General features: G+C 37.6%; 1 long non-coding RNA gene and 1 pseudogene across 1 annotated transcript; one reads left to right on the forward strand and one right to left on the reverse strand.

The window, feature by feature from the left end:
• Window positions 1–1,647: 1,647 nt before the first annotated feature.
• LOC126660285 (probable glutathione S-transferase) lies at window positions 1,648–18,565 on the forward strand (annotated as a pseudogene).
• On the reverse strand, window positions 14,061–16,511 carry LOC126660287 (uncharacterized). The gene is made up of 3 exons (XR_007635324.2): window positions 16,227–16,511; window positions 14,854–14,931; window positions 14,061–14,292 (listed from the first exon to the last, which is right to left on the reverse strand). It is a non-coding gene; the product is annotated as an uncharacterized LOC126660287 (long non-coding RNA).
• Window positions 18,566–18,839: the final 274 nt, after the last annotated feature.

An 18,839-nucleotide genomic window follows, 5' to 3' on the forward strand; every position in this document is an offset into this window, starting at 1 on the left:
CTATGACATGTTTCACCGTTGGGAGGCAAAAAGTACCATACTTTTTCAAATGTAAATGTTTTTGGCTATATATACATCTAATAGAGGAAATCATTTTCATCACACATTCATTTCTTCTATAGAAACAATGGAAGATGAGGTTGTTGTGTTGGATTTCTGGGCAAGCCCTTATGGGATGAGCAGGGGCGGATCTACGCTTAGGCTCGGGTAGGCTCGAGCCCAGGCTGCCGCCGGAAATATAGAGGACCGATGGACGCTCGTGCTGGTGTGTAGACTTTCAGCCATGGCTGCCGGCAAAGAAAGATAGGCTGGCTAGACAATAGCAGCTGTGCTGCGTGAGGAAGATGAAACCTTTTTTTTTCTGTTTTTAAATTTTAAGAGGCCCACATCATTTTGGCCCTTTTCGAGTTTAAAAACAAAAAGACCCGTTTGGCCCCTATAGTTTGTTATCACTTGTTATATACAACAAGACGATAAAAACGGGACATGATGACTCATGAAGCATTTCACTTCCAGGCTCCAGCAAGCAGCAGACACAAATTGAAATTTTTTCAATTTAGTTCTTCAGTTTATCATCAAATTTTTAATTAGTTAGAGGTTCCGTTAAATTTCTACTCATTCTAAATTCTTAACCAAATTCTCTGTCTTGATATTCTAAATTTGTAATTTAATTCCTACAAATTTTTAATTCTAAATTCTCCATCAAAATAAATTAATTTCTAATTTTGGATAAGGTTTTTTTTAAAAAATATTATTTATATAAATTAATTTAGTTTATTTATTTTGTTGTGCAATAACTATATTCAATTCCATTTTTTAAAAAAATTAACTTGTTTTATCCATGAAAAACAAAAAAGCGACTACATTTGTATTAATTTTTTTAATTTATTATTTTTCATTATTTTTACACTTTTTGATTCTCTTAAGTTTAATATTTTTTATTTATATTAAATTATCGATGTGATTGTACAAGAGATGGATAATCGTTCTCAGAAGGGAACACTAAGCTACTTTCTTGCATAAGTTATCCGGATCCAAGACGATTCTTTTCTAAATTTTAAATCGAGTTGCTTTTTTGCATAAGTTGTCAGGATCCAAGACAGACATTTTTTAGATTTAATGCCTTCAAATTGCATCGTATAGCGAAACTTTATCCATAAAATTTTTCTACATTTGATTTGACAATGTCAAACGATCAATTGGATATATACATACATGATGTGAGGTGAAGTGCTAATTTGGTTGGACTTATGGAAATCAAACAACTTGCAAAGAAGATTATTGAAACAGAGAAATACATTATTTATTTCTTATTTGTCGATTGATATAATTAATATTGATTTTGTCAAGGGCACTTTCATCAACTAGTATCGTCAAGATTGATTTGCATAACAAAATAGGGAATGAGTTTTTAAGCGACAATTTGTCTTGTTATATTGAGAAATAAATGTTTGTGAAGATTTATAATGAGTCCATTCTACAATGTTTTCAAACTACGCAGGCAGATGCGGAGAATGCTATTGCCTCGCATTGATTAAAACTAATGTAAGTAATATTAATTATTTATTTTTTACTAATATAAATTTTATAAAAATGAGTTTATTTATTAATTAATTACATGTTATATAGCCCGGGCTGGAGAAAATTCCTGGATCCGCCACTGGGGATGAGGGTGAGACTAGCTTTGGCAGAAAAAGGCGTAAAATATGAGTACAAGGAGCAAGATTTGTTGAATAAAAGTGGTCTGGTTTTACTTGCGGAGATGAATCCTGTGCATAAAAAAACTCCAGTTCTTGTCCATAATGGTAAACCAGTTGCTGAATCTCTTCTTGTTGTTCAGTACATTGATGAAGTTTGAAGGATAAAGCTCCATCATTGCTTCCCTCTGATCCTTACCTCAAATCATTGCTTCCCGCTGATTTTGTTAATAAAAAGGTATATCTTTTAGTTTTTTTCTTCTCATATATGTTTTTGGTTATCTTATTTTGTTTCAAATCAAGAACAACATGCATAGCTAGCTTTAGATAAAATGAGACCCTAGACATAGTTTTAGTTAAAGAGATAAATATAAACAAATTAATCTCTAGACGATGAAAAACATGTAAATTATTTTTATTAGATAAGAGATATAAAAAAAAAACTCTCGATGATTTTTCAAAAATACAGATCAATTATTTTATTTTTTTCCGGCTCAAATAAATTTTTGTTTTTTTTAAATTGAACAATTAAACCCTCGTTGTTTTAAAACTGAATAAATGAGCCCTTCAGTTAAATTTAAAAGTTGACGGAGTCAAATCCATTGGTAAAAAATTCAAAAATAACCTTAAGTTTTCAAAAAAGTCCAAATTAATTTTAAATTAGGCTCAAATATATTTTTACTTTTTTAATAATTTTTTAAAAAACATCGTCTTCTTCGGCGACCAGCTCCACTACCGGCCGCCGGAGAATAACTTTGCTGAGGACAGACCCGGCGGGTCTCTCATAACAGACTGTCAGATCTGCTCTATAAGAACATACCACCGCTGGTTTGTTCTTTAAGAAAAGGGGTGGTCTTTTCTTAACAAACCGCTGATGGTTGTTCTTTAAGAACAACACTGATGCTCAATAGACTCGTGGGTCTGTTCTCAATAGAGAACAGAATCGGCGGTGGTTTTTGAAAATATATCAACAGTGGTTTGTTAGCGGAACCGGCAGCGGTTTTCAGAATAGATTTATACTAAACTTCCATTTGCCTAGCACTGTCAATCAGTTGCACTAGGGTTCTTCCGATATCAGACGTCAAACTCACAAATTCAGCTCCTAGACCCTCTACAAACCTCGAGTTCTGTCTGACTGGGTCTGTAGTCAGGTCTGGTGCAAACCTACTCACCCTGGTAAACTCCGTCACATACTCCTGCACAGACCGATTGCCTCTACTTAGGGTCAACCACTGACTACGATAACTCTCCGTCACTGCATAGGGTAAAAAGTATTCCCTAAAATGGTTTGCAAATTCAGCCCAGGTCATAGTATCCATGGTTGGCTGAATGTGCTGCTGGGAACCAATCTTTCGCGGGTCCTTTCATTGACATTTCCACCATAATGATGGTTTGTCTCTCATTAGCTTGCAGGCGTCGAGCGTTACGTTCTACTTCTTCGAGAAAATCGAGAGCATCGCCTGAGCTGTCAAACTTAGTTGGCTTAAGGCGCATATAAGCCAAGACGATATCTCGGTCAGTGAAAGCCACATTGCGTAACTGTTGCTGCTGTAGTTGTTCACGATGCATATTCTGCACCTCAGCCTGATTGGCTTGCATAGCTGCAATTCCCGTAAGAAACTGATTCAGATCAAAACCCACAACATTAGGTTGTTGGGCTTGCGCTTGCACTCCAGGTGCCTGCGCCTGGGCCTCTTGGCCACCACCTCCTTCCTGAACAGAAGACTCATCTTGAGCTTCTGGATGGACGTCATGCGCCCCTTCTATAACGTTTCGTGCTGCAACGGCAGCTCGCTCTACTTCTTGTCGTTGGTCAAACATCCTGACCAAGACAAACATCGTTACTCAGCCACATAATCGCATATTATCGCAAACGCATATCGTATTAAACGCGCATCTCATCACATGGAAACACACACGTAAGACAAACTCACATCCTATAGGGAAAGCTGAAAGTTTGAAAATCAAATGAATACGTAACAAAGACAAGACTCGGGTCCTATGTGTTGCAGTAGAATCCTAGGAAAATCAATCACTCTTCTGACATAAGCAATGGTAACTGGACCATGCTCTGATACCAACATTGTCACGACCCAATCTCAGGGCCGAGACCGGCGCTAGGGAATGGGAGTGGTTGCTCCGAAACCCGTAGCAAGCCTAAAAACGTAAAATAATTTTTTTCGTGAATCAAATACGTCATGCATGACTTACATAAACACGTGTCATGCAGAAGCACACATGCCAGGCATACATATCCTCTGGCAGTCACAATATAAATAACGCAGCAGGGTAAAACGTTTAAAACTTTCAAACGTTAAAGCTATATTTACAGAAAACTTTACATACAAGCTAACTTGCAAAATACTTATCTACTGCAGCTCTAAGAGTAAAGTACTGTTTCTTTACATACTCAAAAATACAGACTTCTGGAAGTAGGATAGAAGTCCGTTGCTATAAAGCGTCTTTAAACTGAAAGGAAATCTGTGAGGGGTCAGTATATTGGGATATACTGAGTGAGTTCATACATTTACTAATAAGTACTCAAATAAAATCATAAACGATACTTAATCGTATGCAGCCAAGTACAGGATCCAAATGAAACCTTAATCCTCAAACATACCAATAATCAATCGATCAACCCAATCATAAATATCAATTGCGAGTCCAACTCGCTGGTGGCCCAGCCACTAGATACGGGGACTCCAGACTACACCGTAGCCGAGTGCTCTCTCGTATCAAAATCATAAACCCAATCGTAAATTTCATATTCATCATCAGCTCCCACCTGAGTCATATCAAAACTGGTGATCACACAGTCCTATTGTCACCCAATAGGTAGCACGTTCCATCGGATCAATACTGGTTTCAAATCAAGCATATGCAATTCGTATAAAAGTTTTGCATATAAAACATGCAGTTCAAATAATAAGCAATATAAAATAATTGCTTAAATAAATACTTCAAAAGCAAATCATATAAACTCACAGAAAACGATTATCCAAAAATACATCGGGGCTTTAGAACGTCAAGCATCCCGAACCACTGGTCCAGCTGCTTCTTGCCTCGCCGGATCTAAAACAGATTTTAAAACATTTGACTTGTATTAGAATCCTATTCTAAGATTGACTCTAGACTCAAGACTCGACACACTGAACTCTCATTAACCGTCGTGCTTCTCATGTGATTATCCCGATAAACGGTATCAAACTCGTTTATGGATAGAATATCACTTCTAACTCAATCCTCGTTTAACCTCGTTAGGTTAACGTCTCAATTTAATCGATATTAAATAATCTCAAGTCTTGATATGCGTGTATATCAAATTTTATCAAACGGGTCGATCGGTAAAATAATGTGCGGGCGAAATGCCAAAATTAAGCGGGCTGCGGGCGTGTGCCCTGCATATGCGGGCGCATTGCACCCGTATGCGGGCGCATCGCCCGCAACATATGCGGGCTCATGCATCGCATATGCGGGCGCATGCCCCGCGTATGCGGGCGCATAGCCCCGCAACGCGGCGCCGCACCGAAGTCCGATTTTCCGGACTTCCCGACGTGCTTCCGATCCCAAAAACGTCTTAAACGCGTAATCTAACTTCAAAACATTATAATTCAATCCTAATATCGATTAAAACGATATATTCGTTTCGTGGCCTAAAACTTTAAATCGATATAACTCAAAATATATCCAACGAAACGGTAAAACGTCAAGCTTGCCGTGATTACCCGTCGAAATACGATCGTTTGGAGTTATAGAACGTCGGAAACGGACGAGAAACGAAAACCGCGCAACGAACCGTACGAAACGAGCGAGAGAAAGGAAAATGAACTGATGATCTGAGGAATAGGTTCTGTAGAATTCCTCTTGCTTAAGTTTTATATATATATTGGCTAATTTGCACTTTGGTCCTTGAAACTATTCAAAAGTTGCAATTTAGCCCAAAACCTATCCGCGTCCAAATTTTAAACGATCTCCGATCGACTCGAAACTTTTACCATAAATACTATTAATTATTTCACGGACTTTGGCGAAATAAAATCCATTACGGGATTTATAAATTATTTTATATTAATTTCCAAAGCTAAATCCTCAAATCCCGCTAATTGACTTATTAAAATTTATTCTAAATTCCCGATATAATTAAATTAAATTCTCCTTAATTTAATTTATCGGAAATCCCGACACGTGCCACGACGTAATTATCTTAAAATATTTTGGGGTATTACATTCACCCCCCCTTAAAATAAATTCGTCCTCGAATTTTAAAATTTAGCCACGTACCTTGGGTAAATAGATATGGGTATTTCTGCCTCATATCCTCTTCTTTTTCCCACGTGCACTCTTCTACGGATTGACTTCTCCATAGAACCTTTACCATTGGAATTCTCTTCGTTCGCAATTGTCGTATCTGCGTATCGAGAATCTGCACTGGCCGCTCTTCGTATGTCAGTTCCTCGCTCACATCCAACACTTGTGGTTGGATTATTCGAGAAGGGTCTGGTACATATTTCCGGAGCATGGAAATATGGAAGACAGGATGAACTTGTGACATTTCCGGTGGCAAATCTAGCTTGTAGGCAACAGAGCCTATGCGCTCTATGATCTGATATGGTCCGACGTATCTCGGAGCCAACTTACCCTTCTTTCTAAAACGAATAACTCCCTTCATCGGTGATACTTTGAGAAACACGTAATCTCCGATCTGAAATTCGATATTTTTCCTCTTGGGGTCCGCGTAACTCTTCTGTCGATTGGAAGCAGTATTCAAACGTTGCTTTATCAACGGTACTTTCTCAGACGTAATCTGGATGATTTCTGCTCCAATGAGCTTCCGTTCGCCGACTTCGTCCCAACAGATAGGGGATCGACATTTTCGCCCGTATAACGCTTCGTATGGAGCCATCTCAATGCTCGAGTGGTAACTGTTGTTGTAGGCAAATTCGACTAGAGGTAGGTACGTATCCCAACTACCTCCAAAGTCTAATACAACTAGTCGAAGCATATCTTCTAACGTTTGAATCGTCCGCTCAGACTGACCGTCCGTCTGAGGGTGAAACGCAGTGCTGAAATTCAATCGAGTTCCTAACGCATCTTGCAAACTCTTCCAGAAATGAGAGGTAAATATGGAACCTCTGTCTGAAACGATTGACACGGGAACTCCGTGTAGGCTCACAATCTTATCGATGTAAATTTCCGCTAACTTTGCTGCAGAATACGTCGTCTTGATAGGAATGAAGTCCGCTGACTTCGTCAAACGATCCACGATTACCCAAATAGAGTCAAAACCTTTCTGTGTCTTGGGTAATCCGACCACGAAATCCATCGTAATTTGCTCCCACTTCCACTCTGAAATGGGTAACGGCTGAAGAAATCCGTAAGGTCGCTGATGCTCCAATTTGACTTGCTGACAAGTCGGGCACTTTGCCACGAACTCTGCAATGTCCTTTTTCATTCCGCTCCACCAATACGTTGTCTTGATGTCATGGTACATCTTCGTGGAACCAGGATGAACGCTATACATCGTTCCATGAGTCTCTTCCATGATCTTCTGTCTCAAGTCTTCCACATCTGGAACGCACATTCGATTGCCGTATTTCAGCATTCCATTGACGATACTGAAATCTTGACTCTTTTTTTGTTGAACTTCCTCAATTAGATGCTTTAATTGAGGGTCGTCCGCTTGCAACTCTTTGATCTGATCTATCAACGTCGATCGTATCGTTAACTGAGCCATTAGGTTTCCGAGTAATGAAATCTCGAACTCCACTCCTTGGCTAAACATCTTATGAATTTCGTTAATTAATGGTCTCCGCCACGTTGTTGTAACATGTGCGAGACTTCCTGCCGACTTCCTGCTTAAGGCATCCGCCACTACGTTGGCCTTGCCTGGATGATATTGTATCGTGCAGTCATAATCCTATAGTAACTCCATCCACCTTCGTTGTCTGAGGTTCAACTCTCGTTGATCGAAAATGTACTTCAAACTTTTATGATCTGTAAAGATCTCGCACGTAGCGCCGTATAAATAATGTCTCCAAATCTTCAGCGCAAAAATCACCGCTGCTAATTCTAGATCATGCGTCGGGTAGTTCGTTTCGTGCTTCTTGAGCTGTCGCGACGCGTACGCTATTACTCGACCATGTTACATAAGGACACATCCTAGTCGAACTCTTGACGCGTCACAGTAAACTGTGAATCCTTCTGTTCCTTTTGGTAACGCTAAGACTGGTGCTGTCGTCAGACACTCTTTCAGTTTCAGAAAACTGAGTTCACACTGGTCCGTCCAGTCGAATTTCGCGTTCTTCTGAGTTAGCTTCGTCAAAGGTACATCGATCTTTGAAAAGTCTTGTACAAATCGTCTGTAGTATCCTGCTAAACCAAGGAAACTTCGAACTTCTGTAACTAATTCAGGCCGCTTCCATTCTATCACAGCTTCAATCTTCTTTGGGTCAACCTTGATACCGCTTTGTGAAACCACATGACCTAAGAAAGCCACTTCCGTTAGCCAAAATTCACATTTCGAGAATTTGGCGTAAAGCTGATGATCTCTTAACGTCTGTAATACTATCCGCAAATGTTGAGCGTGCTCTTCTTCTGTACGCGAATAATCAAAATGTCGTCAATAAACACGATCACGAACTGATCTAAGTACGGTTTGAATATCCTATTCATCAAGTCCATGAAGGCTGCTGGGGCGTTCGTCAATCCGAATGACATAACGAGAAATTTGTAATGTCCATATCGAGTTCGAAAGGCAGTCTTCTGAATATCATCATCGCGAATCTTTAGCTGATGATAGCCCGATCTCAGGTCAATCTTGGAGAAGTACTTCGCTCCTTGTAACTGATCGAACAAATCGTCGATTCTAGGTAACGGATACTTATTCTTAATTGTCACCTTGTTCAGCTGTCGATAATCGATACATAGTCGAAGCGATCCATCCTTCTTTTTCACGAATAGCACTGGTTCACCCCACGGGGATACACTCGGTCTGATGAAACCGCGATCAAACAACTCTTCTAGCTGATCCTTAAGTTCTTTGAGCTCTGCTGGCGCCATTCGATAAGGTGATATTGATATCGGCTTTGTGCCAGGAGCCAATTCGATACAAAACTCAATCTCGCGATCTGGGGGTAATCCAGGTAATTCCTCTGGAAAAACGCCTGGATATTCCGACACAACTGGCACGTCATTTAAATTTGCACTTTTCTTCTCCACGTCTCGTACTATCGCTAAGAATCCTTGACATCCCTTCTTCAATATACGACAAGCTTTAATAGCTGAAATAATACTCGTAGAAGATTCCGTCTTATCACCCTGAATTGATACCGCTTCAATTCCAGGCGTGTTAAACGTTACCATCTTCTTCCAGCAATCCACATTGGCGTAGTGCTGAGCTAGCCAATCCATTCCTAGTATGACGTCAAAAACTAATACCTCGAGTAAAATCAAGTCAACTAACAAATCTCGTCCTTGAACTTTCACAGGACAAGACGGGTAAACGATACTAACTTCCACACTCTCTCCAACTGGGGTAGCTACGGATAAAGGGTTCCTAAGGTACGCTGGTTGCACTCCTAACTTACCAGCGAAACTAGGTGAAACAAACGAATGCGTAGCACCCGGATCAAATAAAATTAGTGCATCTTGAGAAGCGATAGGAAAGGTACCTTGCACCACAGCATTGGAAGCCTGAGCCTCCTGAGGATTCAATGCAAAGACCCTGGCTTGACTCCCGCCAGCCTGGGAAGTCTGGCCAGTACCGCGTCCTCCGCCATTTCTACCTCCTCGATTTGCATAACCACGGCCTCTCTGGCCAGTGAAGGTACTTCCTGTCTGATCGTACCCTGATGCTGCCTGCTGTGCAGTCCTCTGCTGCTGATAAGAAGGTTGTACTACAGTAGTCATCGAACCCTGGGGCATCTGCCTCGGACAATCTCTAGCAAAATGGCCCCGTTGACCACAGTTAAAACATGCTCCAGTAGTAATGTAGCACGCGCCATAATGTCTCCTATTACAGTTCAGACAAAAAGGAACTCCGCCTCCCATATCACTCATCGATCTGGCACTAAATCTGGTGCCTGAAGTACTAACTCTAGTTCCATACCGAGCATTCTTATTTCTCTGTTGACGTGATGGGGGTCGAGAATAACTTCTAACGTATGATTGGGTAGGTGCGCTCTGTACGCTGCGAAACACATCACTCCTCACAGGCGCAACATTGGAAGGATCGGGAATCTTTCCAAAACGGATTAGAGAAACTTCCATTTGCCTAGCACTGTCAATCAGTTGCACTAGGGTTCTTCCGATATCAGACGTCAGACTCACAAATTCAGCTCCTAGACCCTCTACAAACCTCGAGTTCACTCTGACTGGGTCTGTAGTCAAGTCTGGTGCAAACCTACTCACCCTGGTAAACTCCGTCACATACTCCTGCACAGACCGATTGCCTCTACTTAGGGTCAACCGCTGACTACGATAACTCTCCGTCACTGCATAGGGTAAAAAGTATTCCCTAAAGTGGTTTGCAAATTCAGCCCAGGTCATAGTATCCATGGTTGGCTGAATGTGCTGGTGAAACCAATCTTTCGCGGGTCCTTTCATTGACATTTCCACCATAATGATGGTCTGTCTCTCATTAGCTTGCAGGCGTCGAGCGTTACGTTCTACTTCTTCGAGGAAATCGAGAGCATCGCCTGAGCTGTCAAACTTAGTTGGCTTAAGGCGCATATAAGCCAAGACGATATCTCGGTCAGTGAAAGCCACATTGCGTAACTGTTGTTGTTGTAGTTGTTCACGATGCATATTCTGCACCTCAGCCTGATTGGCTTGCATAGCTGCAATTCCCGTAAGAAACTGATTCAGATCAAAACCCACAACATTAGGTTGCTGGGCTTGCGCTTGCACTCCAGGTGCTTGCGCCTGGGCCTCTTGGCCACCACCTCCTCCCTGAACAGAAGACTCATCTTGAGCTTCTGGATGGACGTCATGCGCCCCTTCTATAACGTTTCATGCTGCAGCGGCAGCTCGCTCTACTTCTTGTCGTTGGTCAGACATCCTGACCAAGACAAACATCGTTACTCAGCCACATAATCGCATATTATCGCAAACGCATATCGTATTAAACGCGCATCTCATCACATGGAAACACACACGTAAGACAAACTTACATCCTATAGGGAAAGCTGAAAGTTTGAAAATCAAATGAATACGTAACAAAGACAAGACTCGAGTCCTATGTGCTGCAGTAGAATCCTAGGAAAATCAATCACTCTTCTGACATAAGCAATGGTAACTGGACCATGCTCTGATACCAACATTGTCACGACCCAATCTCAGGGCTGAGACCGGCGCTAGGGAATGGGAGTGGTTGCTCCGAAACCCGTAGCAAGCCTAAAAACGTAATATAATTTTTTTCGTGAATCAAATACGTCATGCATGACTTACATAAACACGTGTCATGCAGAAGCACACATGCCAGGCATACATATCCTCTGGCAGTCACAATATAAATAACGCAGCAAGCGTAAAACGTTTAAAACTTTCAAACGTTAAAGCTATATTTACAGAAAACTATACATACAAGCTAATTTGTAAAATACTTATCTACTGCAGCTCTAAGAGTAAAGTAATGTTTCTTTACATACTCAAAAATACAGAATTCTGGAAGTAGGATAGAAGTCCGTTGCTTTAAAGCGTCTTTAACCTGAAAGGAAATCTGTGAGGGGTCAGTATATTGGGATATACTGAGTGAGTTCATACATTTACTAATAAGTACTCAAATAAAATCATAAACGATACTTAATTGTATGCAGCCAAGTACAGGATCCGAATGAAACCTTAATCCTCAAACATACTAATAATCAATCGATCAACCCAATCATAAATATCAATTGCGAGTCCAACTCGCTGGTGGCCCAGCCACTAGATACGGGGACTCCAGACTACACCGTAGCCGAGTGCTCTCTCGTATCAAAATCATAAACCCAATCGTAAATTTCATATTCATCATCAGCTCCCAGCTGAGTCATATCAAAACTGGTGATCACACAGTCCTATTGTCGCCCAATAGGTAGCACGTTCCATCGGATCAATACTGGTTTCAAATCAAGCATATGCAATTCGTATAAAAGTTTCGCATATAAAACATGCAGTTCAAATAATAAGCAATATAAAATAATTGCTTAAATAAATACTTCAAAAGCAAATCATATAAACTCACAGAAAACGCTTATCCAAAAATACGTCGGGGCTTTAGAACGTCAAGCATCCCGAACCACTGGTCCAGCTGCTTCTTGCCTCGCCGGATCTAAAACAGATTTTAAAACATTTGACTTGTATTAGAATCATATTCTAAGATTGACTCTAGACTCAAGACTCGACACACTGAACTCTCATTAACCATCGTGCTTCTCACGTGATTATCCCGATAAACGGTATCAAACTCGTTTATGGATAAAATATCACTTCTAACTCAATCCTCGTTTAACCTCGTTAGGTTAACGTCTCAATTTAATCGATATTAAATAATCTCAAGTCTCGATATGCGTGTATATCAAATTTTATCAAACGGGTCGATCGGTAAAATAATGTGCGGGCAAAATGCCAAAATTAAGCGGGCTGCAGGCATTTTCCCTGCATATGCGGGCGCATTGCACTCGTATGCGGGCGCATCGCCCGCAACATATGCGGGCGCATAGCCCGCATAATATGCGGGCGCATAGCCCCGCATAATATGCGGGCGCATGCCCCGCATAATATGCGGGCGCATAGCCCGCATCATATGCGGGCGCATGCCCCGCGTATGCGGGCGCATGCCCCGCGTATGCGGGCGCATGCCCCGCGTATGCGGGCGCATAGCCCCGCGTATGCGGGCGCATAGCCCCGCAACGCGGCGCCGCACCGAAGTCTGATTTTCCGGACTTCCCGACGTGCTTCCGATCCCAAAAACGTCCTAAACGCGTAATCTAACTTCAAAACATTATAATTCAATCCTAATATCGATTAAAACGATATATTCGTTTCGTGGCCTAAAACTTTAAATCGATATAACTCAAAATATATCCAACGAAACGGTAAAACGTCAAGCTTACCGTGATTACCCGTCGAAATACGATCGTTTGGAGTTATAGAACGTCGGAAACGGACGAGAAACGAAAACCGCGCAACGAACCGTACGAAACGAGCGAGAGAAAGGAAAATGAACTGATGATCTGAGGAATAGGTTCTGGAGAATTCCTCTTGCTTAAGTTTTATATATATATTGGCTAATTTGCACTTTGGTCCTTGAAACTATTCAAAAGTTGCAATTTAGCCCAAAACCTATCCGCGTCCAAATTTTAAACGATCTCCGATCGACTCGAAACTTTTACCATAAATACTATTAATTATTTCACGGACTTTGGCGAAATAAAATCCATTACGGGATTTATAATTTATTTTATATTAATTTCCAAAGCTAAATCCTCAAATCCCGCTAATTGACTTATTAAAATTTATTCTAAATTCCCGATATAATTAAATTAAATTCTCCTTAATTTAATTTATCGGAAATCCCGACACGTGCCACGACGTAATTATCTTAAAATATTTTGGGGTATTACAAATTAATTGGATTTTGATTGATTTAATTAATTGGATTTTGATTAGTTTAAATATCTTTAATTAGATTTAATTAATCAGGGTTTGATTGGATATTAATTAATTGGATTTTGATTGGTTTATATAGTTTAATTCGATATTAATTGGTTTAATTGAGTATTGATTGATTTAATTGGATTTTGATAGATTTAATTAGATTTTAATCGTATTAGTTGATTTTGAATTGGTTTAATTAGATTTAGCTAGGTTTTATTCAATTTTAATAAAAAAATTAATTAGTTAGAGCTAATTTGAAAGAAGGAGTTGAAAAATGTTAAAAGATTCATAAATATAAAATTGGTAAATATTTTAAACACTAAACCTGTTTTGAATTTTTTCCTATGAAAATGTGAGTGTCATGTCAACAATTAACGCCAGTTTGTAATGATTATGGACGGAAGAAATTTTTTGTTCAATTTAAAAAATCTGAGGATTTTTTTATTTCTGGAAAAATAAAAGAACTGATCTGTAATTTTAAAAAAACCTCGAGAGTTATTTTTTACCTTTCGCCTTTTTATTGTCACGACCCGAGATCTCGGGTCGAGACCGGCGCTAGGAAATGGGAGTGGTAGCTCCGAAACCCGTAGCAAGCCTGAATTTCACTATAAATTTTTCGCGTTTTAAAAACATTATAAATGTTACAAAACTGTTTTCAGAAAAACGGGCAATGTAACATCTGAAAACAGAGCAACACCACCTGTAACAAACATAACGACATCGTGATACAGAACACGGTATTAGTGATACCCGATAAACCATTTAGTTAAACGACTACTACATAGTAACCATAAAAAAATATACAAACAGTAGTAGTTTCAAAATCATAGTTTATATAGCAAAACCATACCACTAAACTACTGCGGCTCTACAAGTAAACAGCGGTTTTCATTACATTACAAAATACTTACTTCCGGAAGAAGGAATGGAAGTCTGATCACGCCAAAATACTATTTACCTGAAATGGGTGAAAAACAACGGGTCAGTAAAAACTGAGTGAGTTCGCATAATTACTAATGAACATTAAATAAAATAAATCGCATGACAAATAATTTATGCAATGCAACTAGATACAATATCCGAATGAAACCCTAAAACTCAATACATAAATATTCCAATAAACCTCAATCAAAATCCAAAGAAGTCTGGACCGTGAACTTTGTACCGTCGTCACAGACTTTCGCTTATTATTTTACAGTATCTGGGCCGTGAGCTTTGTACCGTCGCCTCAGATCTGTATCAGGGTCTGGACCGTGAACTATGTACCGTCGCCTCAGATTTTCCCGTTAAGTCTACGCCGTGAGCTATGTACCGTCGCCTTAGACATATAAATAAACATCACTTACTTTTACTATGATTGCTACTGGTGCGCATTCAGTCCTATTACCGCTCAATAGGAAAGCATGTTCCATCAGATCTATATCGGTTTTAAATATCGAATGCAGTGCGATTTTAAATAAATATTTAGAAAAATTTAAACAACGTTTCATTAATATTCAAAAGTAAAATGCAAACTCACAGTCTGTTCGCTATTCCAAAATAATACTCCCTTACTGCCGCTGCAATTCTGACCCTGAGATTCGTGAACTCGTCGAATCTAAATATAAATTATTTGTTAATAACTATAAAATGAACAAAATTTAATTATAAAGTTGGCTCTAGACTCACACTATTATCAAACCACATATATGTATAAACTTTTATTCTCTTTATGATTAGTTGACCGATTATCGATTTAAGTTCTGAATTTTAATACTTTTTTTTTACGCTTTCGTCGACCGAATTCATAAATTTCAAAGTTCGACGTTTCAATCTCATTTTCACTTTGAAATCAAATTTCACATTCATAACCGTCGGCCGAGATCTCATGTACTCTAAGCCCGGTTATTTTATTTCTTACTTTAATAATTTATTTTCGAATATAAAACTTTACGTTATAATAAATATCAATAAATTCTTTAGAGCTCAATATTGATGATACCAATTAACTAGAACTTTCTAATTACATGCTTATATCCAATAGTATTTCAGACGCATTACTCGTAACTTATTACAATAAATCCATATTTAATCCATTAAGAATTGTAATTTTGATTAGTCCATATAATAGCTATGTTGTCCATTTAAACATTTTAATTATCAAAGTAAACAACTTAAGCCCATTTTATTATCAACATTAATTAGTAATCGTATACCGATTATTCATACTTTAACCACATTTATCCAATTAAACATTTTAAATTATCAGATTAATCCATTCAATCTCGTCTATCCACTTCGAGTACTTTCGGATTTAGTCACAAACGACTTGACTGGTTGTATTTAGGACTTAATAAGTTCAGTGTAATATAGTTTGTTCAAAAAGAGACAAACCATATATCCTTACAATTTAGACATAGTAGTAGTAGTTTATTGTAATTAAGCCTACCCGAGGATTTAGTTTTCAGCAAAAGAAAACCTACTCTGAGAAGAACATAAAGGCATGGGTTGGTTTCATTTAAATTATATTATCAAATGCCCATAAACTTCTTTTAAAGTTCGCACCAATTAAGAATAAATCCATGGGCCTCGGTTGCTTAGCAACCATTACTTGCTGCGGGGAACAACACAATTGTGCAGTCCTACTGCTCGTTCGAGCAACGGTGCTCGACGAGCAACGACTCGTCCCTGCATCTCAGGCCCGGGAGCTCACTTTTATTCACAGAATCCTCCACCATTGTCATCTTCCTAATCTCAAGTATACATCAGTTTAACAATTAAAATTGAGAATTCAGCACTTCAATCAAACACCAAAACTATCAAATTCAAACACCGAACAATAACTTCAAACCCTCACATTTAATTTCAATAAATACTACAATCAACCCTATAAACATAAATTTCATAACTAACCCTTACATATATCTTCAAGCTCTTCACGATTCAATAGCCGAACTGTTAATTGCTCGGAGAATCCACCGTAGCAGTCCATCCCACCGTCGACTACTCTCACCGATTGAAGAATTCTTGCTTCCCACTTAAAGATTGATGAGTAACCTTGACGAATTTAATTATTTTTGATGATTTGATTAAAAAAATTGAGCTTAGAAATGGATAATTAGGTTGGTTTTCGATGGCTCTGTTCTTTGTCAAATAAACAAAGAAGATGAAATGAAATTGGGAAAGTTGGATTTAGTTATCACGTGGTGGGTTTATTATATACATCTTTTCTTTTTCATTTTTTTTAATTGACTTAATGTATAATTCAGCCCCTAACTTTCATTACTACTTCAATAATCCATACCTTTTTATATACTAGTTTCGCATTACGTGCTATGCACGTGGCTCGTAACGTAACTCGTCAATGTATATATTAATAAATTTAATATAATTATATCAATTTTTTATTTATAATTAATATTAAATTAGTTAAGAATTTTTGTAAAAGTAAATATAATATATTCGGTTATTAAATTTTTTTTCCATACTGAATTTATTCTTCTTTTGGTTTTATAATAACCATAATTAAATAATTAACTTAATTTTATTAATAATATCTTTAAAAATAATAAGATAATAAATTTAAATAATAATATATTGACCAAATACACTATTTTAATTTTGTAGTTAAATCAAACTAAAAGATAGGTATTCCTACTAATTTGGAGACAATTTAGTTATTTTTTACATACTAAAAACTAAATTGGAGATAATTTAGCTACATATTCTAATTAGGACTTTAATTACAATAGTGATTAATTAAATAACTAATTAGGTAATGACTATAAAATTTTTATTTAGTATTAAACTGAAAAGGATTATTCGGTAAATTTGCCTGTCCCCCCCCCCCCATCCGTGCTTTTATATATAGTATAAATATATATATATAAACAAAACACCCAATTAATTTTTTTTCTTTACCGATTAAAATATAGCTTATTTGACCAAACCGACATTTTAAAATTTTGGGGTATTACATTTATTAACATTAATTAGTAAGAAATTACAATAGCTTTTAATTAATTTTTAATATAACGCTAATCATTAAAAGATTCAATAAATATCTATTTCAAAATACTTAATATATAAATATCTTAAAATATGTGGTCTTTTAAAATTTAGAGACCTAAGCGTAATTAGTGGCCTATGTCCAAAACCGGGCCTCACAACATGACTTGTCGATTTCCATTAAATGATTTCCATTTTAGTTTTGCAAAAGTTTTTTCTCATTTTTTTTCTTATTTTTTTACGGTTATTCGGATTAAATTGGAAGAGTTAATTAATTTTAGCCATGCTTATTAGGATTAATTAGTTTTATCTCCCTAAACTTAGTGTTGTAATTACCTTGTTCCCCTTGAATTTCAAAAAACCACTTTTTTATTAAGAAAAATAGTATAGTTTCTTTAAGTCCTTTAAAAAGGGATTTCAATTATGTGATACCTAAAAGTCAAGTAAAAATAGTGTATTTCTTGTCGTGTTTTAAAAACAAAACCGGTTGAACTGATCAGTGTATTTATTGTCAGTGTTTTAAAAACCGAACCGGTGGCCGAACTAGTTGAACTAGTTTAATGACATGTTCAATCGGTTTAAAAAAAATTAAAAAATTCTAGTTCGCCAGTTTTTAACCGTTTCAACTTCCGTTTTTTTACTGGTTCAATCGGTCCAACCCATTTCAACCATAAAATTCGGTTTTTAACAGTTTTAAACCGGACCATTGGCCGATTTCTGGTTTAATCAGTTGGACCAGCCGGTCTGATCTTGTTTTTAAAACACTATTTCTTGTTATCAATTGAGTGTTAGTAGTGATAAGGCAATGTGATGTAGATATATGACCTTGGGAAGAAGATATGGACAACAAAAGGTGAAGATCAAGAGGAAGGAAAAAAGGGATTGATAGAGTCACTAAAGATGTTGGAAAGGGAGCTTGGAGACAAACCCTACTTTGGAGGTGAAATTATTGGTTTTTTGGATATTGCATTTCTTCCTTTCTATACTTGGTTTTATGCTTATGAAGTTTGTGGCAACTTCAGCATTGAATCTGAGTGCCCTAAGCTGATTGCTTGGGTTAGAAGATGTTTGGAAAAGGAGACTGTTTCCAACTCTCTTGCTCTTGCTAATCCTCAAAAGGTGTATGATTTTGTAGTGGAGCTTCAAAAGTTTTTGGGAATAATAGAGTAGTTATTTCTGTGTTGTGTGTTCTATTTTAATACTCTCTTGTGTGTTCTATCTTAATAAAGACTCTATTATTAACTTATCTTAATACTCATATAATTTATCCTTATCGTAGAAAATAATTCGAGGAATAAGAAAAAAAAAGAGATAAATTTTCTTATTAATTCATATCATATACAATACAACTATTTGTAGACCAACTAGTTCAATGATTAAGTAGTCTTTTGATTATCTTCCAATAAATATAAGGGGTAAGTGCAAAACAAATAACACTATTTCATTTTTTAGCGATATAATCCTAATGTTTAAAACACGTTACGGAACAAATCTCAAACTTTTTTATTTTCGCAATTT

The sequence above is a fragment of the Mercurialis annua genome, linkage group LG8 (genome assembly GCF_937616625.2).
Source record: "Mercurialis annua linkage group LG8, ddMerAnnu1.2, whole genome shotgun sequence".
Taxonomy (NCBI): Eukaryota; Viridiplantae; Streptophyta; class Magnoliopsida; order Malpighiales; family Euphorbiaceae; genus Mercurialis; species Mercurialis annua.